The following is a 23,441-nucleotide window of genomic DNA, read 5'->3' as shown; positions in this document are numbered from 1 at the left end:
TCCAACTCATTTCATAGAAGACCCTGTCAAGCTGCCTTAATGTAAATTATTTTCCTTCACTTTTGTGTGGGCTACAGTTAAACCTAGGGTATAATGGGATTTTTTAGATAAGAAATTACTAGCGCAGGCCATTCTTTTGTCTCTACCAGGGAGTTTAATAGCTAAAGCAATAGAGAAAGGCTTTGGTTACCAGAGAAACGAAGAAAACAGACCCCAGTCTCCATGGTAAATAGAAAAGCCATTTGTAGCAGCCTTTTCAAACCTTGAACAGGCCTTAACAGTTCAGCTATAATCAGTACAGATTTAAACCATTATGTATTACCAGCTAAACTGCCTAATACACTACTCTGCACAGTTTGCATTGAAGACCAGCTACATAATCTAAAACAAACTTATATGTTAGGTAGTTATATAAACACCATTAGAGAAAATCACATTGAATTTAACTACAGTGTATCTATGTGATTCTTTGTTCTTAGGTGCACGAAAAGACTGTCAAATATATTTTAAAAAAGCAGGACCAGCAAGTAGAACTTGGTTACTGAAGCAGAGCCGTTTGAGAATTAAGACAAAACAATAAGCCTTTTGTAAGAAGCCTTACTAAATTTTAGCTTTCTTAAACAGTTTTGACTAATTCTTAAAATGCAGTTGACAGGTATCATCAGTATCAAGAAAGGTTCTTGAGGATCTCACTAAATTTAAAAGAGATGGGTGCAATGTAACAAAATCTATCATATAACTACTGTACATATTCTATATTTTATTATATGCTCAAACAAAAAGGAAATCTCTCCAACCTTTATTTTTGACTATTTGTTAAATCCAAATGCAGGAAATAAGAATGCACAAACAGTAAAGAACAAGATTCCTTTCAATTTTTTTTTTTCAGAGCAGTAAGTCACACGTTTCAGAAGTTTCTGTAAAGGCTGTTAAAGATCCTTAAAGGTGGATTATTATTCCTTTTAATTGAACACGGGCATATTGAAAAAAAAATATTATGCTGTACTCTCCTAGTACTCCTGGTAGAAAATGCCAAACAGCTGCACTTCATTCCAAGATAAAATGCAGCGGCTGGTATCTCTCTTTCACTTCAATCACTGGTAAGATATGACAAAATTACAGCGCACACAAAGAAAGTGGCTCCATAATTCCAGGATCCACAAACCCCACACTAAAACTACCTAAATTACCAGCATGTGCTGTAAGTGCTTCTCATGGCTAAGCGTTTTTGTCTTAGTTCTCAGTTTTGTCTTAGTCCTTTTTTTTTCTGCTTCAGTAACCATCTCCTACTTGCTGATCCTACCGCTTGTTATTGTGAGAGAGATGTACTGTATTTCTCGGCCCATCTGCAAATTTCATGTTTGTCAGTTTAAGGCATGTGCGATAGATTTTATTGACATCATATTCTGATTTGTAAAGGTCCATTGAAGGATATACTGTACCACAAAAACTACCACAAAAAATAAAATCTATTTCCTTGTAAGTAATAAATAAAAAAGATGAAGATTTTTCTTTTCATTTCAGGTGTTTTCCACAGAAAAGACCATTGTCTATGATTACCATCTTAGTGACTGGAGAATCATGGCAAACCAGGCTAATTACACTGTGGTCTGTTTATATTATAATTAATATAATTAAATTATACAAAAGAGATGACACAGTAATGTACTGAATAGCAGAACAACAGTTTAAATTGAAGATTTAATTCGTTCGTTTTTGAAAGAGAAACGGCAACCATTTTTTTAAAATGAAACAATAAGGTGAAGTGAATAAACACAGTGCTCATATATTTTGTGAATGCTGAACTGGTAATTTAATCAATAAGCAGCAACTCGAACACTAGTAAGTCTCTTTGAGTAATGACGGTTGTTTCTAACACCATAAAAGCAAACAATTAAGAAGGAAAGAGCTTACATGTAAAACTCACATATTGCAATAATTAATGAAGAAATTATTAGGCTTCTTCAACAAATGTGTAGAAGGCTCTGATTGGTTTTTTTTTACTATTTTTTAATTGATCTGCATCAGTATAACAAAGGTTTGCACTTCGGTTTTGACTGATGAACATTCATCTTGTCAACAGATCTAAATCAGATAATGAAATTCTTGACCATCCTCTCTCAATTCTTATGTCTAATATTTTAAAGTAATCAGAGGCATTTTTTCAGGCCGGTTTGGAGAATGTCCCTTTCATATTTTACAGTATTCTAATATAAAGTCTTTCACACCTGGCGTTAGTTGTGGTGATTGTATGTTAATAATAGCCCGCACAGTAGTTTACAGTAAATCAAGCTATTCAGTTTCCTGGTAGGTTTCTATTAGGGTATTCCTCTTTGTTCTCCATCATGATTTTTTCATTGCTGTGGTCTTTCATTTCAACCATGCTCAAATATCTTGTTTATTTTTCAGCACTCATTTATTATTCAATAATCAACATGTGACAATTTCAATCATGAGGTGAATAATTATTATTAAAAACAAACAGGTTTCATAGGAAATATGTACAGTCTTAAAAACTTTTTACAAAAGTGGAGACAAGTTTTTGCTTGTTGTTTCTCTTGTTATATGTATAATGTAATAAGAGTTTATTTTAATATAACCCTGAATCGCTAAGTCAGCTTAGGTCGTTTCAGTGCAACTTTGTAGCACTCAAATCTGGAATATTTGTTTTTAGTTTAACATGGACTTCTTCCAAAAAATATTTTTATTGCCCCTAATTATTAATATATACTTACTGTTTCTCATTTGACCGAGTTCACAAAATACAATATATAACATTATATTTAGATGGACAAGAAACAAAACCAATAAACTCTGGTGTTTAGTGTTTTCCATGGATTTGCTACAGTTCATTCACAAAGCAATAAAAACTGGGCAGAAAACTAATAAATCACTGTGCAAAGTAACATTTCAAAGACTCAGCCAGAAGCATTGACTGACATTAGTGTGGCTACCAAAGCTCTTTGAAGAAATAATGGTTCCCTGATCCCAAATTAAGTCATATACACTTAGCATCAACAGAAAAGATTATCTTTCTTTTATCTGTAAAACAATAAGAAATGAGAACTGGTTGATTGGCAAGTGCTTTAATTACTGTATAGATTTCATAGTTAGCTTCCTAATTACACTTAACATCTGACTGCATTAAATTGGTATTTTATTGAGTTTGTAGAAACTGTAGATAATAGAGATTCAAGCCCAAGTGCATTCATATTGGACTCCTGTCATGCCTGTGAAAGGACATGTATTTTGGCAAAAGGACATAATAAACAAAAAAGAAAATAAAATATGCCAAGATATACTCAAATTAATATCAATATATATCTGTGCAAATTCTATTTCCTTTTCCTTGTTTTACTTGACAGGTTTTACTCTACAGTGGAGAACATTTCTGATCAGTTAAAAATCTTTTTTTCAGCAAGTCATAAAGGAATCTGTAAAATATGTGAAACCAACACTTAAATGAAGGCCCAGAAAAGGATTGACAGAAATAGGTAAAAGTTTCAGAGACATTAACTGAAATATGGAATGTGAGCTTCTCTGATGTATTTAAAAGTGCCATGCAGTTAAATGTAATTTACTCCCGTTTACAATTTTATAGAATAATCCCTGAGGGTTTATGACCAATCAGAAATGTGCTAATGACAAAAAGTGGTTCCAATATTCTGTCCAGCCCGTTTAAGTGATGGAACATGTAATATAAAAGCAATAATAGCGTGAATTTTATACTTTTATCACATATTACAGCAATTTGGGAGTGTATTATTTACATAGAAATGATGCAAATACGTCTGACCAAGTCGGTTTAAGTGAATCATTATGTATACTACTGATACATTTAGGGAAGTACAGAAAGTCAGGTATATTTCAAAATGCATTATACATCTCATGATGGAGCTTTTAAAAGCACCAGCGATCTGTAATGTTATTAAGATTTAAGCTTCAATTACCACCATGAATCTACACCAATTGCAAGTGTGGCATCTATGATTTTTTAAAATGTGTTATTGTTAGAGGCTAATATCTTTTTTTTGAAGCAAAAGCCTAAATGATATGAAAAGGTACTTAAACAGATTTTTCCTGATTTTCTCCTGAATTTAAATGAAATACAAATGATCCATATATCTTTCTGGTTTCTTTTTCCATTGAATATGATCATTAACTGAGAAAGAGTGGCCAGTTAGCTTCTTGTCATGACTTATAAAGAATTGAAAGGTTATGATGCAATGGAAATAAGAATTTCAGGCTGCGTGTTTAATCATCCAAAAAGATCAATAGATTATTCCGTACAGTAATACGTTATAAATACATGTGGAAAAAAGGAACTTTTATTTTAAAACTGGTCAGACATTACCCTTTATCCTAGCTAGAAAACAGGACAGAATTATATGTACTAAGAGAAACCTGCTTTTTCTGTATTGCTTCCACCAAGATAATACAAAATAACACGGAATTCCTTTGCTGTTCATATTTCATTAAGTAGATCTGTCAAGGTATAAAAAGTACTACTATTTATTTCACATCGCCTCCCACACAATTTGCATTTATTAGGTAAATTCATTATTATTAACTTACATGTCATACAGTATATGTCTTTTTCATTTTCTAACTTTTTTATCCAATACAGGGTCTTGGGGAAGCCAGAGGGTATCCCAGCAAGCATTGGGCACCAGGCAGGATACACCCTGATTGGGACAGTCCATCACAGATGTCTTATACAGTATTCATTATATAGATACAAAACATTGAGTCACTGCCGAACTCAAACAAACCAAACACCTAAAACACATTTTTCTTCTTTCTTTGTGTTCAGGTCATTATTGTCATACTTCACAGAAACATAAATTATAACCATCCCACATGGGGGAATATGATGGACTTAAACACTCTAAAATAGTCCTGAACATTTTCATTCTGTGGTTGTGGTTTCTTTTTCCCTTTCTGTTTTAAATTCATTGCATGTGTGGCATATTGAAAATAATAATAATATCAATGTTCCTACTCTTATAGGTTTTAAGTTAAAGTGAAATTATTTGTCAAAAGTACAGATTCAGTGGGATGTTCTAATGAATTTGCATACCACCTATCCATATAGACTATACCGGTCACATGTTTTTATGTCATAGAATAGGATTGTACGTACAGTATATGGTCTAGCTTAAAGTAATACTACATTTTCTTTGCAATAGTATCCAGAGAAGGAAAAGTTTCAGTTATCTTTAATAGTGGCAGAAATGCCAAAATATATTTCATGCAAATTCCAAACAACCGTGATGAGGAATGTAGCAATGCACTAAGCTTACTAAGTCAATCACTGTATTGTAAAAACTGAAAATGGGACATAGAGTACTGAGAAAAGTGAAATTACAAAAAAATAAAAAGAAGTGACATTGTTATTGTCCTTAAAAACACTGAAATAATAAATACTAAGTATTTTTACAGTATTGCAGAATATATTATACTAATATTTCATACTAACTCTTCCATACCATAAAGTATGCATCACACAATCCACCAACTACATGTTTTGTGAGTCAAACATTTGCTCCATTTACAAAAATTTGCATTCCCTTAGAGAACAGTGACAGCTTAAAACACTGAGATCTCTGTTTTGTTTAGAGCTACATACTGTGGCAACTATCTATAGGTTAGGAAGTGTCAGTGACAAAAAGCACAAAAGAAGCACATAAAAACTGATTATCCTGTCATTTGCTCTAAATTTCAATTTCAACATGTCATCTAAAGAAAAACTGTTATCCTGTCCAACAGTGAAGACAAAAAGGAGTTCACATTTTCTGCGGTCTTTTTTTCTGCTGTGAAGGATTCCATATTTGCCATAGTGCGAACAAATGTGTTAGACAGTTTTTGTGAAACTGAAGCATTATATCCTGGTGCAAAACAGTCACAACAGAGAAAAACCGATCTGACTCTTCCCATGAATCCTAGACAATGGTATATTTAAATGGAGCTTATAACAAAACTTCAGGAGGAGACCACACCCTAATCTCACCCACTGCCTACTTATTACGCATAAACATTGTACTCCTTGCTCACTCACTGCCTCTTTTCATTTTCTCTTCCCTCCTCCCCTTCTGTAGCAGCTCCCTGTCACATCCTTCATTAAGGGGAAGGGATTTCCGACAGCCTGCCCTTGAGGAAGGACATTCATTCTCCCCAGACTGGGGAGAGTTACTCCAACAAAGCTCACTATCTGTAACGGGAGCCAGTCCTGACTCCTGTGAAGTGCGTAGTTTAAGACCCTATGCAGACGGTATAATCCGGAAGTGACTGGAGTAGGACACCGGGGAAAAAATGGCGGAATCAGGATGGGATGACAGACGGGGGGGGCGTGACGACAGTGATCCGGTGCTCACAGGGCGTGGCACAGCCGAACTAGTCCAAATAGGGAAACCAGGTCACAGTCCAATATCCAAAACCGGGAGGTCCATCCAAGACGACGACAAGAATAAAAATAGGGAACGGGGACATGGAACAAGGAACATGGAAGCTAAAAGAAGAGTAATGAGGCCAGGCGCTCCAAGCCCCGGACTCAGCTTGGTTAGGACGCCGTTCTGAAGCCTATGCCCTCAAGCCACGGACCTGGGACGATTTGATGCTAGACGGGCCTCCTAGACTACACTGGGAATAGAGACTACCACTGACCAGCATTCATTCAATCACTGCATTACAACAGACATTGCACCCCTAACTCAGGTTGTATCATTGCAGTAAACAGGTCCGTTCATAGTGTGTATGAGAAACCAAATTAAATTGGGGTTAAATAATATCTGATTAATGAATTTGTGATTGACATTTGAGTCGGAATGGACACCATTATCAAGTCTTGTCATGTTTGATAATGGATCTCGTTAGATTTTTTGATTTTCTGGACCTTTAGACTGTATTGTCTATCCTGTTTCCTGAGGTGTCAGGAACATTATGGATTAGCTATCCCTTAGTAATGCCAAGTGGAAAATGTTTGGGTATAGTTTGGTCTAGCAGTATCAGGGTGGCAACACTGAGACAACTGGAGTGCAGGATTCTCCTTTTGTTAATTTCTTTTAACCTGTGTAAACTGTGATTGCACATAATGTTTGAATTGGACAACACTTATAGATACGTGACAGAAACTTATAAGGTGGTTGGCCTACACTGTCAGAGCTTACTACAAAAGGCATTTGTAAACATGAAAAAACTTCAAGAATGCTTTAGAGGACAAGAAAAAGAGAAAATAATCGAATCAATGTATCTGACATTAAGGGCAGCTGAAGATGGGAAACCAAAAACTTGGTGTTACTCCTACACATCTTTTCTTGATTCTTACCTGCTTCAGAAGCCTTTCTGCAAATATCCTGTAAAGATTATAAGTGTTTTCCTCACGCTGATACCTTTTTGCACACAAAGAGACTTGACTGAATATTAGGATTAAATTCTCCAAAAGTTACCAGTGAGTACTCCTGTGTTTTTTGCTTTGGTATAGAAACTCTTAATCATTGCACAAATAAAAACTGAATACAAATTCTTCCACATGTCGGTTATAATTCTGCTTGCTAGAATCTTACTAAACGTTAAATGTATACTTGACATTTATTTATTTCTCTGATCAGCCAAGGGCTGAAAACACATTAGCTTGTAAGCATGTTTACATCAATTAATGAAAACGGTCCATGTGATCTAAATCCTAGTTATACCTGCCATCATTTCTCATTAACTATGTACAGTACACACCATAAACCTGCATACAATCTCATATGTGCAATCTCCTCTTTTTCACATTTTGTAGCATGTTTTTCTCCTCCACCTCATCCTTTACCGCTGTCCCTCACCCTATATGGCAGTCCCAGCCTCCTCATCCTATGGCCAGGAGTAAAGTGGGTGAAGCCAAAAGTCAACATATTTATAATACTCTATAAACATTCTCAAGAATATCTTACTTTGGGAGAGGTTATAATTCTTTGTGAAAAGTGTAACATATTTTTTCTCCTATAGCTCTTTCAGCAGCATTATTTTTTTCCTAACACTACGTATTTCACAGCTGACACTGAGATTCCATGTCTTTAATGTGGAAGATAGACCTGTCATTACAACATATTGGGCCTCCCTTATCTGAGATGTGTACGCACTGTATAAGTTCATATTTCCTAATTACAGATGCATTAATGTCTCTAGAATTTTCAACAATATTCCATTTATATTGCAAGTGAAACCTAAATATAAGCATAATCACAGAAAACCTATTTAATAATAATGTTTCTTTATTAGCCCTATACAATTTCTTGCATTAGGAATGTGTCTTTCTGCATACCCCAGCTTTTCTTCAGGGAGACACAGACACAGAGACAGGGAGAGAAGCTTGGGGTCAGAGCGCAGGGTCTGTCATTGTACGGCACCCCTGGAGCAGTTGGGGTTAAGGGCCTTGCTCAGGGGCCCAACGGAGTAGGATTCCTCTGCCGGCCGCGGGATTTGAACCGGCAACCTTCCGGTCACAGGCGCAGATCCTTAGCCACAGAGCCACCGCTCCGCCCAATTTAAAATGTCTTCTACAGCTGCCAGAAAAGTGCATCCTGTTAATGTTCAGGCCTTGTCTTCTTCACTAAATCCTACAATCCACCTTTTTTTCCTGCTAAATAATTTCTTCTACCGTTAGGCCTGCACAACTAATCAAACATTTGGCCTTCTAGCCAACTCTAACTTCTGAAAAACCAGATCCAAGCACACTGAATGAGATGTGCGTGATGAAAAATGCATTGTTAGTTTGCTGTCAGCTTTGTTTCCTTTGCCTGGATCAAGGTCACCACAAGCAGAGACACATTCTCTCTTTCCTCTCATCCTTAAGAATGGTGCTTATGAGTCAAACGCCTGCCTTCTGCTCCCAAATCACACAATGCCCTTTTCTGTATAAATCGTTATTTAAATCTTTATGAAATTCACCCTGTTATAGTTTTTGGGCTATATAATAAACAAATATATTTCTTTTAAATCATTAATATGCAATGAGTTTGGTTATGCAAAGGTTTTTCTCTGAAGTATGTTTTTTGAACACAGTTCATGCAGTAATGCAGACAGTATCTCAGTATACTGTATACAATAGCATGTTTGCCATCAAAATCTACACTCTCACAATATTAACTGCTTATTTGCAATTATAACTGGGTTTGAATTTTTAGCAGTTCTAATTACAGTATGCCTCAGTAAGGTGTTCACTATATATATTTTTGAAGCAGTTGTGATAGATTGGTACCTGTTAAAACCAGTGATCGGTACCTCTTAATTCTAACCCTAACCCTAAAAATCCACCAAGAACATAACACACTTTGAGCTAAAATCATTTTTAAAAAGCTAGTATAACATTCAAAACCAAACAAGCTATTTTTTCATTCTCACAAATACCCACATATAACATGCAGTAATAATTGTAATCAATCAGTATGAGAAAGACCCTCTGTTTGGTCTACAGAGCCTTTTCTAAATTTATATACAGGACACTGTATATTCAGCTACAGACGGTTAAAGATTCTGATCAGCAGGAAAGAAAAACAGTCAGATAAGGAAGTCCTCCAGAGGTTTCCTGTGATCTTACACTCATTTCAAAGATCACTGAGACTAAACTAGAAACCTTTTGTGCAGCTGTAAAACCGTCACCTTTTATCATGATAAATAATTCAAAACATGATTGTACTTTTTATTGGAAAACCAAAGCTATGACATACCATTAGATTTTTTGGGGGGAAGAAAAGATAAAAAAAACTCTACTTATGACAGGCATTTTTCTTACATTTATGAGATCTGTAGCTGCTGTTACTGGGTTATACATAATCTGTGTACAGTTCCTCATAGACATACATAGACAATGAAGAGTCATAATGATGATTGCAAACTCCTGACAAAATACAAGATACTCTTGATAAAGTTCTTGCAGATAAAAGAATATCTGCGTGGTGTGATGTACAAATAACACAAATAAATCTGTATGACTGGGTGTGAGGATAAAATCCATTAGTCCCATAATTATTTCAGAGCTGTCAATGTTTAGAAAGCTATTCTTTGAGAAATACAGATGTCGTTTTCGGGTTTGGTGTGCTAATTAACCTAGATGCACTAAAGTAATGAGTTCTCTCTGGTGACTATCCATTTGAAAAGGGAGCATTTTCCTGTGATCTTCTCAGGCCATATCATCAGGACATTGTCAGTGCAAACAATACCCTTATCTGGCTTCTTTTCAAGCCACCTGATTAACTGGGAAAAATAGAAACAGAAAGAAAAGGGCATGTCCTTGCACAGTAGCTGTAAATGTCAGCAAAAGGCCATGGGACCAGTAGTACCTTTATATTTGTTAGAATATCTTACGGAAGTGCCAAAGTTCTTAGGCAATGGTTTCCACCCAGATGCTAGACAGTGTTACTAGCAAGAATACCAGACAATGTACAGCGAAGCTTATGATCCAAAAATGGAATCTCGCCATCACCAAGAGAATCTACTAGTCCTCAACTGCATGAAATGTTAGCTTGAATCCTGAGTGTGTTGGAACTTGCGTACACCTCTGATTATACTTGCCATCAAGAGGAGTCCCCTGATGTGCAGAAGTACTGAGAACTTATAAAAACTCATAAAAAACTCGGTTAGCTCAAATCAGCAAATCGTGCATGTCTTTTGATTCAGTTCACTCTTTATTGTTACATCCCTAAAATGTTCCAGCTTCAGTTATGGCCTGTAATGTTAACATATGCACAAAATGATCCGTGAATAAATCTCAGCATAAGAAAACTAGAATGTTTAATAATCTGAATACATATATATAGAGAGAGAGAGAGTATGACTTTGACATCTTGGGTCCTTAAATAACGGTAACATTTAATAAGAATAGACAATAAATGAAAACATTGATGATACCACATTTAAAAACCTATTCAAAAATGTGGAATGTACATGTATAATCAATTATATGATTATATATAAACTATATTTATTTTTAAACTCCCATTAAGTAATTACCACTTGATAGGATTTGACTTTTATGATGAACAACTTTCTGTCAGCCAGCTTCCTAATGGGCTCTGCCTAAAAACCAGATCTGTGAGCTACATTACCTAGGTAATTGTGTAAAAACATGTACAGTGGATATATAAATATAGACTATTGCCACAGGATGAGGTAGAACACTTAAAAAAACAGCCATGATGTAGTTATACAGCGCAAATCTAAAAATGTAATTGCATATGTCAGTTATGGGTTCAAGTGTAATTACTCCAGAAGCTCTATGTTCCATGGAAAACTATCCATTATTTCCACTAAAACTTCTTTGAATGTGTTTTCTGACCCAGTACGTTTAGTAATTTAGTGTGGGGTTAAAGACTGTAGGACACTGAATTTCTTGGTTTTCTGTAACAAGGATTTAATAATGATCAGGTAGATCTGCTTAAAATGCATTATTTTGGTTCTCAGTAGCATTATGTCATCAATGTATCATGTTTCTTAAGATTTTTAGTGGATGGCCATCTTCAAAGGAATAAGGAGAATATAACAGGCTCTTATCATTTCTAATGATTTAAATGTGGTTGTTGACAACTGTATCATTTCTGCAGACATCTGTTTTTAAGACTGCAAAAAATGAAAGGCCAGAAATGTTTAGCGATAAATAAGGGCTCTCATTTGGTCACTCAGTGTGCAGAATGGTAAGAGAAAATTTAGCCATTAAGAACCAAAGTTTTCAATTATACTACACAGTTAAAAACTGTAGCAAGTTTTAACAAAGATACAGTACCTTACTGCAAACGTTAATGTGACGTGTCATTAACTAAACTAAATAAATTCCTCCAGAAAAAGACATGAATATGTAAGACATGAGAAGTCTGGAAAACACATCATAAAATTACTGAATGTGAGCAAAATATCATTCAATGTATTTCTGCTGATAGTAGAATATTCGATTATAGATAATATATATATAAATTATAACATGTAGCATAGTACTTCTGAAAAAAAGACTTATTAGGCTATATTAGAGGTAACAATTTGTATGAGGGGACTAAGCATGTATCACGCAAAGATTTGAAGAAAAACTGATGTTGAGTTATGCTCTCAAATCACCAGAAAAATAAATTGTTTTCCCATGTCATGCATTCATCATGTAGCTTTTTTTTAATTGACCCCCACAGTAAATTAGTTTGACAGATAATCTATACACACAAAAATGGCAAATAAAGAAAAGCAACCAAAACTACACTATCTTTATACTGTATATAGTCCATGGCATTTAACTCTGTATGTTTTTTTACTTTAACAATAAACTATATTCTTTATTTACTGTGGATAAACACACAGAAAGTAATTTCATACTGAAAGTAAACCTGATTTAGTTTTCTTGCAGTAGCTTTATTTTTCTATTTTTAGGGGTATTTATATTTTAACATGTTTGACAAATCCTCCAAAACGAGGAAAGATTCCGTTGTCTTGAAAAGCAATCCACATCAAAGGCGAGCATACAGCTGTCTATCTGTTTTTTCTGTCTCTGTGTCCATCTTTCAGTCTGTCTGTCTTTCTTAGGTCAGACGGAAAAGGTTTTCAATAATTAGCTTTTTTTTTTGGCAGCAAGGGGGTTGGTTTGGTCATTGGTTCCTGCTTCAGGAAGGGTACCAGAAAATGCATAATTCAAAAATAAAAAAAGGCTTTTAAACCCTGTTTACTTCAGTAACTACGGTGAAACAAATGGCTCTTTCTCTTGCCCTGGGCCACCCACAGAAGGAGAGGAGAACAAAGGTGGCTCTGTCAGCCCTCTCACCATCAGAAAATGCCTTGAGTAGCCAGAGTTTATTAGAACCCCGCTGTGTTCATTCAGCTACACTACACTCTTACACGTTGTACAGCTAATTACACGTCAGATTAAGGATCCAATTATTATTGCACTCGGGCTAATTAGAAATTATTTAAAGCATTTCTCAATTAGGTTTTATGTGCTTCCGTGGATAGTAAACCCCATTGAAATGGACTGGTTTGCAAAAAAATGGAGAAAGGAAACACCTTTCACTTTCGGTCCAAAAACAAAATGGTTCCCTGATAACTATTTTGCATGACTTTTTCTGGTTCCTTTGCCACATTCTGCCTCGTTTTTTTTTTTTTTTTAATTTCTAGAGGACTTTCATAGCTCAGCTGGCAATTACAACCCATCTGGGTAGCACATTATTATTACAGTTTGTTCTAGTAGCTTTTCAATCATTTGGAGTTGCGCTTTTACAAGTATCCTTCCAGCAGGTGGGCTTTTTGGCAAGAGCCCAGGCTGTTCACAAAGCGCAAAGCTGGAGTTTAATGGCAGCCATATGCATGTGGCACCGAATGCCAGTCTTTACCCATATGCTTCTAAGCAGATCCTTCAGCCTGCCAGTCATTCTGCCTAGTTGCTGCCGTCTCAAAGTATCTGCCTGCCAGCAAAAAAAAAAATACACCAAGGCAGTAAATTTCTCCAGTACGCCATCCTTATAACTGAGAGAATCCTGTGATTAGTGGGAGCACAATGAACCTGATCTGGAGATGCATACCAATTAGACTGCATGGAGCACTTTTGCTCCTCATCTCTATGGAAACTCTGTTTTACTGACTGGAGTGGACAATCAGTAATGTTTCAGAAACCAATATGTCACCAAGCTAATACATTCGAGACAGAGCAACGTAAAAGTCTGGCTTACTGGTGGGGCTTTAAAGACACAGCAGTATATGTGGATTGAGAAATGCAGGGGAAAACTGTCCCCTGAATGTACAGGTAGATTCCACACAGGCCCAAATGTCAGCTGGATGACATTTATACCTTTTTTTCTCTGGTTGGAACTCAAACCAAAAATCAAAATGCAGCATTAGAATCAGTCAGTGTGCAATGAAATAAGTCTTCTAGTAAACCCATCATTAATATATATTTATTTGAATGTTGAAAGATTTTTGGAGGAGTGAAATTTGCTACCAGAAACAATGTACTTTTAAGATTATGAGATTATCTGTTTAATATAATAATAACGAATTTAACAACTTGTCTAGGTAGGTGTCTGGATTGTGGGGTAATATTCAATATATCTATGAATGAGCATAGAAAAATTAGTGTTTTGAATAAAAATAGACAATGAGTTTTAAGAAAGAGCTGTGGCATAAATACATTTGTTAATTTAAACTCTCAGTGTCATTCAAAAGTGTAGCCCACATCATGTTGGACATAATGTCGCTCTGGAGCAACCCAGAGGTTTCCTGTTTTTATGCCTTGGACTGCTAAATCCAAATCCCTTGTTTATTTGCAAAGAAATGTCTTTTGATAATTCTGGAAAAAAAAGACAAAAACAAACCAAACGGGGCCGTAGTCAAGTGGTGATCCTTTTTTATTTTCTTGTGGGGGGGGTCTCTCATGAGTGCTTCAAGACTTATATCTACAGTACCTATACTCATTGTGAGGCATTTTTAAACCTTCATTATGTGATGAATTGCTGTAATAATTTTTTCCCCTGAGTTCAGTACCATGTCCATTGTTTTTTCCCACTCTTTTTGGGGAAGTTCTTCATGGATCAATATTATTCTCTCTTAAACGTATATATATATATTATTGGATAGGGAACACATATTTTAATCCTTGCCAGAAAGGAGGTGACATTCATTCATTAAGGAGTCCATTGCCAACATCAACCAATCATCACGTTCAGGCAAATATTCAAGAAAAACTGTGCAAATATTTAATGCTATCTCTACTGTGTCCATTGCTATACGTGAACGTGGTTTACAGAGCTGCATTCAGCACAGCAAAAAAAAGATACAGTACAACTGTTGGTACCAAAGCAGAGAAACAATTATATTTTCCTGCTACTGTTTTAAGTTAAAAAAAATCAAAAAGAGGAGACGACCTTTTTAACCCATATTTACAATAATTTGATTCCAATGTAGAAATCCCCTTTGCTCAACACAATACACATTTTGAAAGAGTCAACTACACTGGGAATAGGTGAAAACAAATCCTGCTAGTCTCTTCAGATTTTGAGAGCGCCTACTTACTGGTGCCTGGGTGTTTTGCATGAATTGTCCTTTCCCTCCCCAAAAGATTATTATTTTGAATAAATAAATATAGAAACAAAGCTGAAAGTCACGAATGAAGTACTGTATCATATTAACATAGATTTGTTAACAGTATGATGTCCAATACAGTATATGGTGTCATTAATTGTGTATGCCTTTTATCTTTATATTAAGCACTGACTACTTGTCAGCAGTGAGAAAAAAGGGAAAAAACATTACCACACTGTAATTGTGAATAAAATGTTAAAATCTTCTGGCTTTTAAGGCAAAGTGCACCTACTAGGTAGTCAGGGAGCACATCATATACATTAGGAGCTGTTATTAGACAAATGGGGCGAAGAATTCTCTGATTATAACATCCATTTATTCATTTTCTTTGATTTTTATGAAGATGATAAGCATGCAAGTTTGAGACGAAGGAACATGCTGTCAAACACAGTTTTTAATGGAGATTTAATGCCATTAGACGTATTATGTGTTCAGCCTGGTTAACAAAAAAAAAGGTTTATAAAATAAGATGTGTATGTCTTAAATAAAGATGTTTGCCAATACAACAGTAAGAAATAATCCTGCAATTTAAAGAAAATGGAAATCAGAAGGAATTCCATGCTTTTTTTCTGATTGTTCAAAAATGTATCACAGGTGTAAATTCATTTTGTTTTTATTTTTTGGTTAATTGAGTTGCTGATCTTCTGAAAGCTAGCTCACCCAAGGCAAAAAGTACATTTACAGTACTTTTACATAATCTTCAACACAGTCTGCCTCCTTTTGGCATTAGAAAAACACAACTAAAAACTTGGGTCATTCTTAAATCTTTGCACAAGAGAATATTATTTAGTATATAATGTGAGCATTTTGTTAAAGCAGTTACCATTCCTTATTTTATTATTAAAACCAGAGGGAAAATCAAGAGCAAAAAATGATCTGAAGAGTATTCCATGGGAAATACTAACATAAAATTTAAAAGTGTGCCTAATTACTTCATTAATCACCAACTTCAAATATTACGTCATATAATTCAATGGTATTTTCCAATCAACTTATGAACTTAAAAATTGATCCTGAAAACCTGTTAGCACTCACAATTACCTTGAATAAAGTAAATTCAAGCTTAAATGGATTCTAAAAAGTCATCAAGATCAAAATCAGACAGCAGAAGTGCACAGGTTCAGAGGCAACAAAACACAGACAAGCAAATGTTACTCTATTTTGAGGTCACATTTCAATGTGAGAAAAGGAATCTGAAGCTCTTTCTAAAACACCTTATCCAATTCCCTATGACAAAATAACAGCTTCATAGTCTCCCACCAATAGAACTCTACTGTATATTGTATACTTAATGAGAAGATATCTGCTATCCTATTATATTATGTGAAAGACAACCATCATAGTACTTTCATACTAGAATATCAATGTGAAAGACAACCTAATTAATTACCTAAATCTTTCTTTTAATTTCATATATAAACATCTTTTTTTGTATTTTACATAATTCTCTCTTTATCTGCTTACTGTAGATTTTCTGTACTTCTATTTATTATGCGATCGGAATGGCCTGGCTTGAAAAGTGCATTATAACAATAAAACTGATGGAAAGCCAAAGACTGAACCAGACGTTTCTAATGTATATTCTTTCACTTTGCAGGACAATCAGTCCTGGATACCCTCTGAAGTCCTGAGCCATGCAGTTGAGCAGAACTGAATTACCACTGAATGCAATACAGGCAAAAGCTACGGTATAAAGTCACAACTGTAATATCTGAACTGTTTTATTACAAGGTACTATACTGTATGTGATTGCTGTGTATATCATTGTGAGAGTTGCACATATTTGGTTCAGAAAAATACTGGTTATGTTTCTCTCCCAGGCATAAATCAGTCCCTTACATGCCTTTGGTTTCACAAAAGCATCGATGTTAAGTGAATTGTTAAAGTAGTTTGCAAAATTATAAAATACTTTAATATAGTGCATACAATACTATTCACAATCACCAGCTACAGTATACATATATAATTATATATACAGTACTGTACACGTACAATAATGTATATTATGAGCATCAATAATTTACTCAAAGCCTCCACTAGTGATTTCTCATATTATAATTTTGACTGTTATTAATGCAACTTAGTCTGGCTGAGCAGAAACAAAACCTGACATTTAACCATCTTTAATTCTTTTTGAATATCCATCCATTATCAGAAAGCTGTTTATTTCTGGGATTGCCTCTCCCAGAAAGACAGGGCACAAGGCAGGACAACACTCTGGATGGGACATGCAGGATAGAAATGCACAGGTACAGGGGGACAACATGGTAAAATGCATACAAACACTCAAACACCACACAGAAGGCACCAGTCCAGAACTGAACCCAGACCCCAAGAGAATCATGAAAACCTGATCTCAGCAAGTGACAGGAAACTACATGTGAGAAGCCAATATGAAGTGTTCCAGCAGGTAATCTATCACACCCACCAATCAACTGTCATTGACTCATTGTGAGGTATCTCTCACCATTATCAACATAGTGCATTGCAGCACATCCACAAAGCTAAAAGGATGGGTTTGGTAATACAGAATACAGATCATTAAAGGCTGTTAACTTCAAACACAATGGGTAACATTTCAGTAGAAACTTACCAGAGTACAGTATAGTGTTTCAGCATGAAGAAGGGGGAACACTGAGTGAAGGCTACAAAAATGTTAAAGGTTTAAGACATTTGCACATTAGTGCACCTTAATGGCACCTCTTTCTCCTAACCCTTACTGATGAATAAAACTGAACTCTGATTGCACCAAAATAAATTTATTTTCTTCACTAAATTAAATTCACATTTTGTTCCCATACAAGGTCTTCATGACTTAAATACAGTATGTGCAAGAAGCTGTCATTTTTTTATTTTAGGTTCAGAGCTCTCATTATTTAAGAAGTGATAGAAACTTTGTATAAGATTCACAAATCTAAAGGCTAACCTTTGAAGATCACTGTAACATAGTTATGACAGAATTCATATTATGTAGATTTTGTTCCAACACTGGAGATAAAAGCATCTGAATTTCTCAAATCCTCTCTTTTATAATCTTAGCTGCATTCGCCATGCAGCGTCTCCATTTGAACAGGTTGCAGCAGAGAGAAGTCACAAGAGAAAGGAATACTGTGCATATTTTTAAGCTTTTATTGTTGATTTTCAGTTTAATTTGACTGTTTCTGTACCAAATGTGAGGGAGAATCTGACAAGCCTGCTGTCCTTGTGAATTTTCTTCAAGTACAGCAGTGTGCCTTGAAGATATGAAGGCGTTATTAACAGAAACATTTTAAATCTATTATTGATTTCATTAGGATGCATAAAAATGCACCAAGCTGATTACCTAAAGAGGCGTCATGTGGAGTCTCCTGTCTGGTGAAATAAATTCTCCTTCTGACTATCAATGGAAGCACTCTAGTGTCCCTGTCTCTAGGGGATGAAACTGCTGTGATGTTTCCATCCCTCCAAAGATTAATTTCATCATTTTAATTAATTTCTAATCAGACAACAGTAAACTAATCACGAGCCACATTAAACAATGACATCTTTGTTTGCAAGGCACTGCGAAGGTGTTTTCTGCAAACATCAGTACACAATACAGAGAGAGTGCTGGCAACTCCAGCCGTTTCTCAACTTCCTTTGCACTCCTCTTGGATTTGTTTTGCAATATGTGATGCAGTTCTTGGCATTTATCGAGACAGCTGCCTTTGGTCAATAATGACACCAAATACAGCAGATACGTTTGTTAGCAATTTTCAAAGAAGGGATTTGTTTTTTTCAAAAAGTCCATTTTTTTACTGAAAATCTATAAAGTAAACACTAGAAAAATTAGCAATGCAAGCATTATATATCTGAACAGGAAATAACTCTGTTATTGTTACCACCCTGTTATACTAGAGGGAAATGAATTGCACTATTGACATGTAACTCATTTCAAAGTAGTACAGAAGCTCCAATTTTTCTATTTACATGAATTGCATTTATACAGTATATTTCAACCCAAATAATTCAGTGCGCTGGACATGTAGGACGGTACACAAGTCATCCACTACCAAGGTGCTGCTGGGAAATGTGCCAACACAACAGCCCCATTACACAGCAGATCAGGAGGAGAAGTGAGAAATTGCTTCACCATTCGAGTGAACTGAGAACTAGAGATAAGCCAGATTGTTCAAACCCAGTGGATAATTTAGCCAGGACACTGGGAATGGCACTTCGACACTTGAAAAGGGGAATCTTTAATGACAAGATAGTCAGGACTTTGGTTTAATGCCTTAACTAAAGGAAAGCAACCTGGTTTTCCTTGGAGGTCTCCCACTCCAGTACTAACCTGGCTCAGCTTTGCTAAGCTTCTGAGATCTGGTGCATTTCCAGAAATAGTGCTATCACTTACTTATAGAATGCATTGCAATTATTCGTTTAGGCAATGCTTCTAAAGTTCACCTTTATTATAGGCATGCTATTAATACAGAACCATTTGGTTTGCTCTACATTGCATTATTTACCATTTGCTGTACATTTTGACACAGCATGCAGGTGAAATTAAATCTGACATATAAAAGAGAACTGGATGTAACATACAACGTTTCCCCATCGTCACCATCAGGTAGTGGAAGCAGGCGTTTAACAGAGAGCTAGGTATTATATGGAATTATAGTGTGTACATAGACACCGTAAAAATGTTAGACCACCTGGAAGCCTTTCTCAAATACATTAAAACAAGGGAAGAATATGCGGAAACCTTTCTGTAAAAACGTAATCCTCTCAAAGCAAAGAATTTGGACAAATGGAAATAGCAATTAGAAGAGAGAAAATGAGAGCAGTAAGGAACTGGTTTGTCATTTTGCTTTTCTTACTCTTGAACACCACAGTAACGTTTAATGAACCTGTGCGTAGACAGACTCGCAAAATGTAGCTATTTACAATCAAATTGCTTTGGTCCAAAGTTTAAAGAAACTATTTTATGTCTGTAAAACAATAAGGAAAAAGAAAAGAATGAAGAGGAAGAAGATGAAATAAAATGGTAACAAAAAGATCAAAACTAGTATCAACATGGACACTTTGAAAAGTAAGCACACAAAGCTCGGGCCCTGGAAAACCAGAAAGAGAAAGATGATCATATTTAATCTTGAAGGTATCATCCACATAATTCCATATTCTGCATATATACATTTCGCTGTCGATTCTAAAGCCTCTCTGCATCCCACTTGCTTTCCTGGTGTAGTCATCAGTAAGCCCAGCCAAGATAATAAGCCTAAGTATAAGCAAAGCTCCTTGGGATAAGAAAGAAGATTAGGCTGTTCATCTTTCTAAGGAACAGCCACTTACTCGCTGATGTTTACACAGATATTGATGGTGTGACATCCTGATCTAATTACATGCCAATAAACAGTTGTCCCAATGTAGAAAAACCAGGGGATTACAAGGACATCATTGGCAGTGACTCTAAAACCCAGGAATCAACTTGGCCATCTAATTATCAGCAGCAAAGCTGGGCTCCCAGGCGCAATGTTCAGTGAACCAGAGAGCCAGTGTGGCCACTTTCAAAGCCTGTTATATTTTATCAAAACACATATTTTTAGCATGGTTTCTCAAAAGTATATGGAAAAGACAAGCAGACTGCTTGCAGCCAGAATACTCCACCACCGGAGCTTTCAGCTCCTGTGAAGGAATTGTTTTGAAAGCCTGTCTTTAATAATTACATTCAAAGCAAATAACACGGATTAAGTTTTATGCAATTGAAAAACTATCAGAAAAATACGTTTTTAATATTTGATTTCAAGCTACCATGTGAGACACTTATTTGACAAAAGTGTCTTTCTTCACCAAACAGTATATATACTCTAAACTTGATTTTTATTTATCACTTTTGTGAGGAATGTTACATTCTACATAATTCTATGATCACATCCTTCTGAAAAAATACTGCTTCCATAATCAAAGCTTTAAATTAAAAGTAAGATTGTCAATAAAATAAAAAAAGCCATGGCACGTGGCTTTTTAAGAGGTTTATTAAAAAAATTAAACACAGTTAACTAGAAAAATAGCCATCGAGTCATAAAACCACAGAAAAGTGCAGACAATGTAAAATAAGCTACTGTTTCAGGTTATTTTTTTATTTTTAAGCAATGTTCTTTTGTTGCAGCTTTTTAATTTTTAGTTTTACCACAAGTATTTTGAAATAAAAATTTGATAGTAGATGTTTTATTTACAGTAAATTATAAAAACATTAAATAAAAAGTACAAAAAAGTAAAGCTTAGACTAAATCGTCATAATTCACAAACTGCAAATAGTAAAAAAATACAGTATATAAATACAGGCATTCGCCAAGCATTTGAACAGATTACACAAGTTAGAAAACAAAAAAGTATCAATTTAAAATAGATGTTTTTTTTTCCTTTTTCTTAGTGATTTTGCTAAAATTAGTATCATCTCACTGTAAAAAAAGTTTTTTTTGTTCAAGAGAAAAACTCTGGTAAGATCACAGAATCCAAAATAATTTTCAATTGATTGCTTAAAATAAGGCGCTAATTTCAATTAGCCATCGCCTAGATCGCAATTTACATGAGTGCTCGTAATTAATCTAATTTTGCAGACCTGAATGTTAAGGGAATGAAGAATGACAGCTCTTTAATGTGTCAGAAACGGAAGGAGGAAGTGGTGGGAAAGCATCCCTGAATCATTTTTCTTAAATAAGTGGTGGGTTTAAAGCACAGAATACTACATAAACCCACAGGCCTGCCATATCAATTGCAGTCTGTGGAGGTAAGTTAGAAATCTTAGACGTTATTCTCTTTTTAAAACACCTAAATTTCCTAAAATCCCATACGGTGTTCTCGCAATCTGAGAGTCTGCAGTGAACACAATTTTAAAAAGCATGTACATTGTTGTGTGCTCATGCATCACATCTTTCTCCATCAGTCAAAGTAACACTGAACCCCAATTTATAAATTCAAGTCCACTCTTGATTATTCCCAATTGACACTTCACTTAAATGTGGCAGGGAGCTACAGTATAGATAATTGACAAGGTGCATGCACTTTTAGGTGTAAGACACTAAAATAGCAAGTTGAAATCTCATCTTGTCTCTAAAGTGGCCAAATGTCATCCATCCAAGTACAAACTATGCTGAGTTGCCAGGCTTGGCTGAGGAACTGGCAGGGGTGCACCTGTTTGGCATCCCCATTCCTAAATGTTAAAGTGGGAACACCATCTGTGATCAGTTCCCCTTCTTCAGGAACACCCAATAAGCAGGAGGTCAGGTCAGACAAAGAGAAAAACTATGTTGCAGTCTGTCTTCTGAGGCTGCATTACATTAATAAAACAGTTGAATGAGGTCAAACGAGAACCTGAGAGTTCAATAAAAAATGCCATTGTTAGAACAAACCCCCGCTAAGCAGGAGCTAGGTCAGACTGACCTTTGATCTCATACTGCTCTTAGAGAATAAGCTACTGAGCATTGCAGTTTCAAGACTGTGTGTTTTCACTGTTCAATAAGACGATTTGTATGAGAATTGAATGATAATTGTATTATAATTATAATAAGAAAACAAGGTGTTATTTAAAATTAGTGATGACTGCCACTTTATTATACAAGAAATTCTAGATTTGTTAAGATGTTTTGTCTAAAATGCCCACCTAAAGAACATGACAACTTCTTCAGGGTTTTTGATGATCTAACTACATGACCAGTGCTACCATTAGGAATCTCGAATACAAAAAAAGAGGTATCTTAGACTGGCAAATGTCAAAGAGATTTGCAACCAAGTACTGACTTCTTAAAGTGAAAGCTTACATCTGGTTATTTGAAATCGCTGTATATTTAGTCTAATATGTTCTATTGTATGCATGGAATTATACCCCCAAATACATATTATATTGTACTTATCATTAATATTAATTTCATTAATCTTATGGTTACAAATACAAACTGTTTGACTGTGAAGCAAAGATTGGAGCTGACATTTTGCTGTCCTGATATATTTGGAAGGGACTGTATGCACAGAGAGATTTTTAGAAGGTATACAGTAAATGCTCTTTTGTACCAGAGAAACTGCTTACACTATACAGTATGTATACTCATACAGGAATGTAAACATTGATCAAGAAACAAATCAAAATGATGGAAATACTGTAGATGTGCTCCTTAGCCTTGGGGATGCAAGAATTATAAAAGTAGAAGCTGATTGTTAAGATTAACAAGATGTCATCTCCATGCTGCTGGCTGTCTTTCATCTGAAACTATACACCATCTTTCATTTATATTACTGATGTGCCTGTCTGTCCAGAGTAACGGAATATCACCACTAGGTACTGTAACTAGTGTCTTCAAGATGTCATCTCACTGGAAAATCTGACATTCTGAAGAATTTTT

The 23,441-nt window shown here is 35.3% G+C and overlaps 1 long non-coding RNA gene across 3 annotated transcripts in view; it reads right to left on the bottom strand.

The window, feature by feature from the left end:
• LOC107079513 (uncharacterized) overlaps positions 1-23,441 on the bottom strand; it is a 49,494-nt gene that overhangs the window by 21,077 nt on the left and 4,976 nt on the right. The window lies entirely within an intron of this gene.

This window comes from Lepisosteus oculatus, chromosome 15, assembly GCF_040954835.1.
Source record: "Lepisosteus oculatus isolate fLepOcu1 chromosome 15, fLepOcu1.hap2, whole genome shotgun sequence".
In the NCBI taxonomy this organism is placed as follows: Eukaryota; Metazoa; Chordata; class Actinopteri; order Semionotiformes; family Lepisosteidae; genus Lepisosteus; species Lepisosteus oculatus.
The sequence above is the reverse complement of the archived record's forward strand: the minus strand, read 5'-3'. Positions and strand labels throughout refer to the sequence as shown.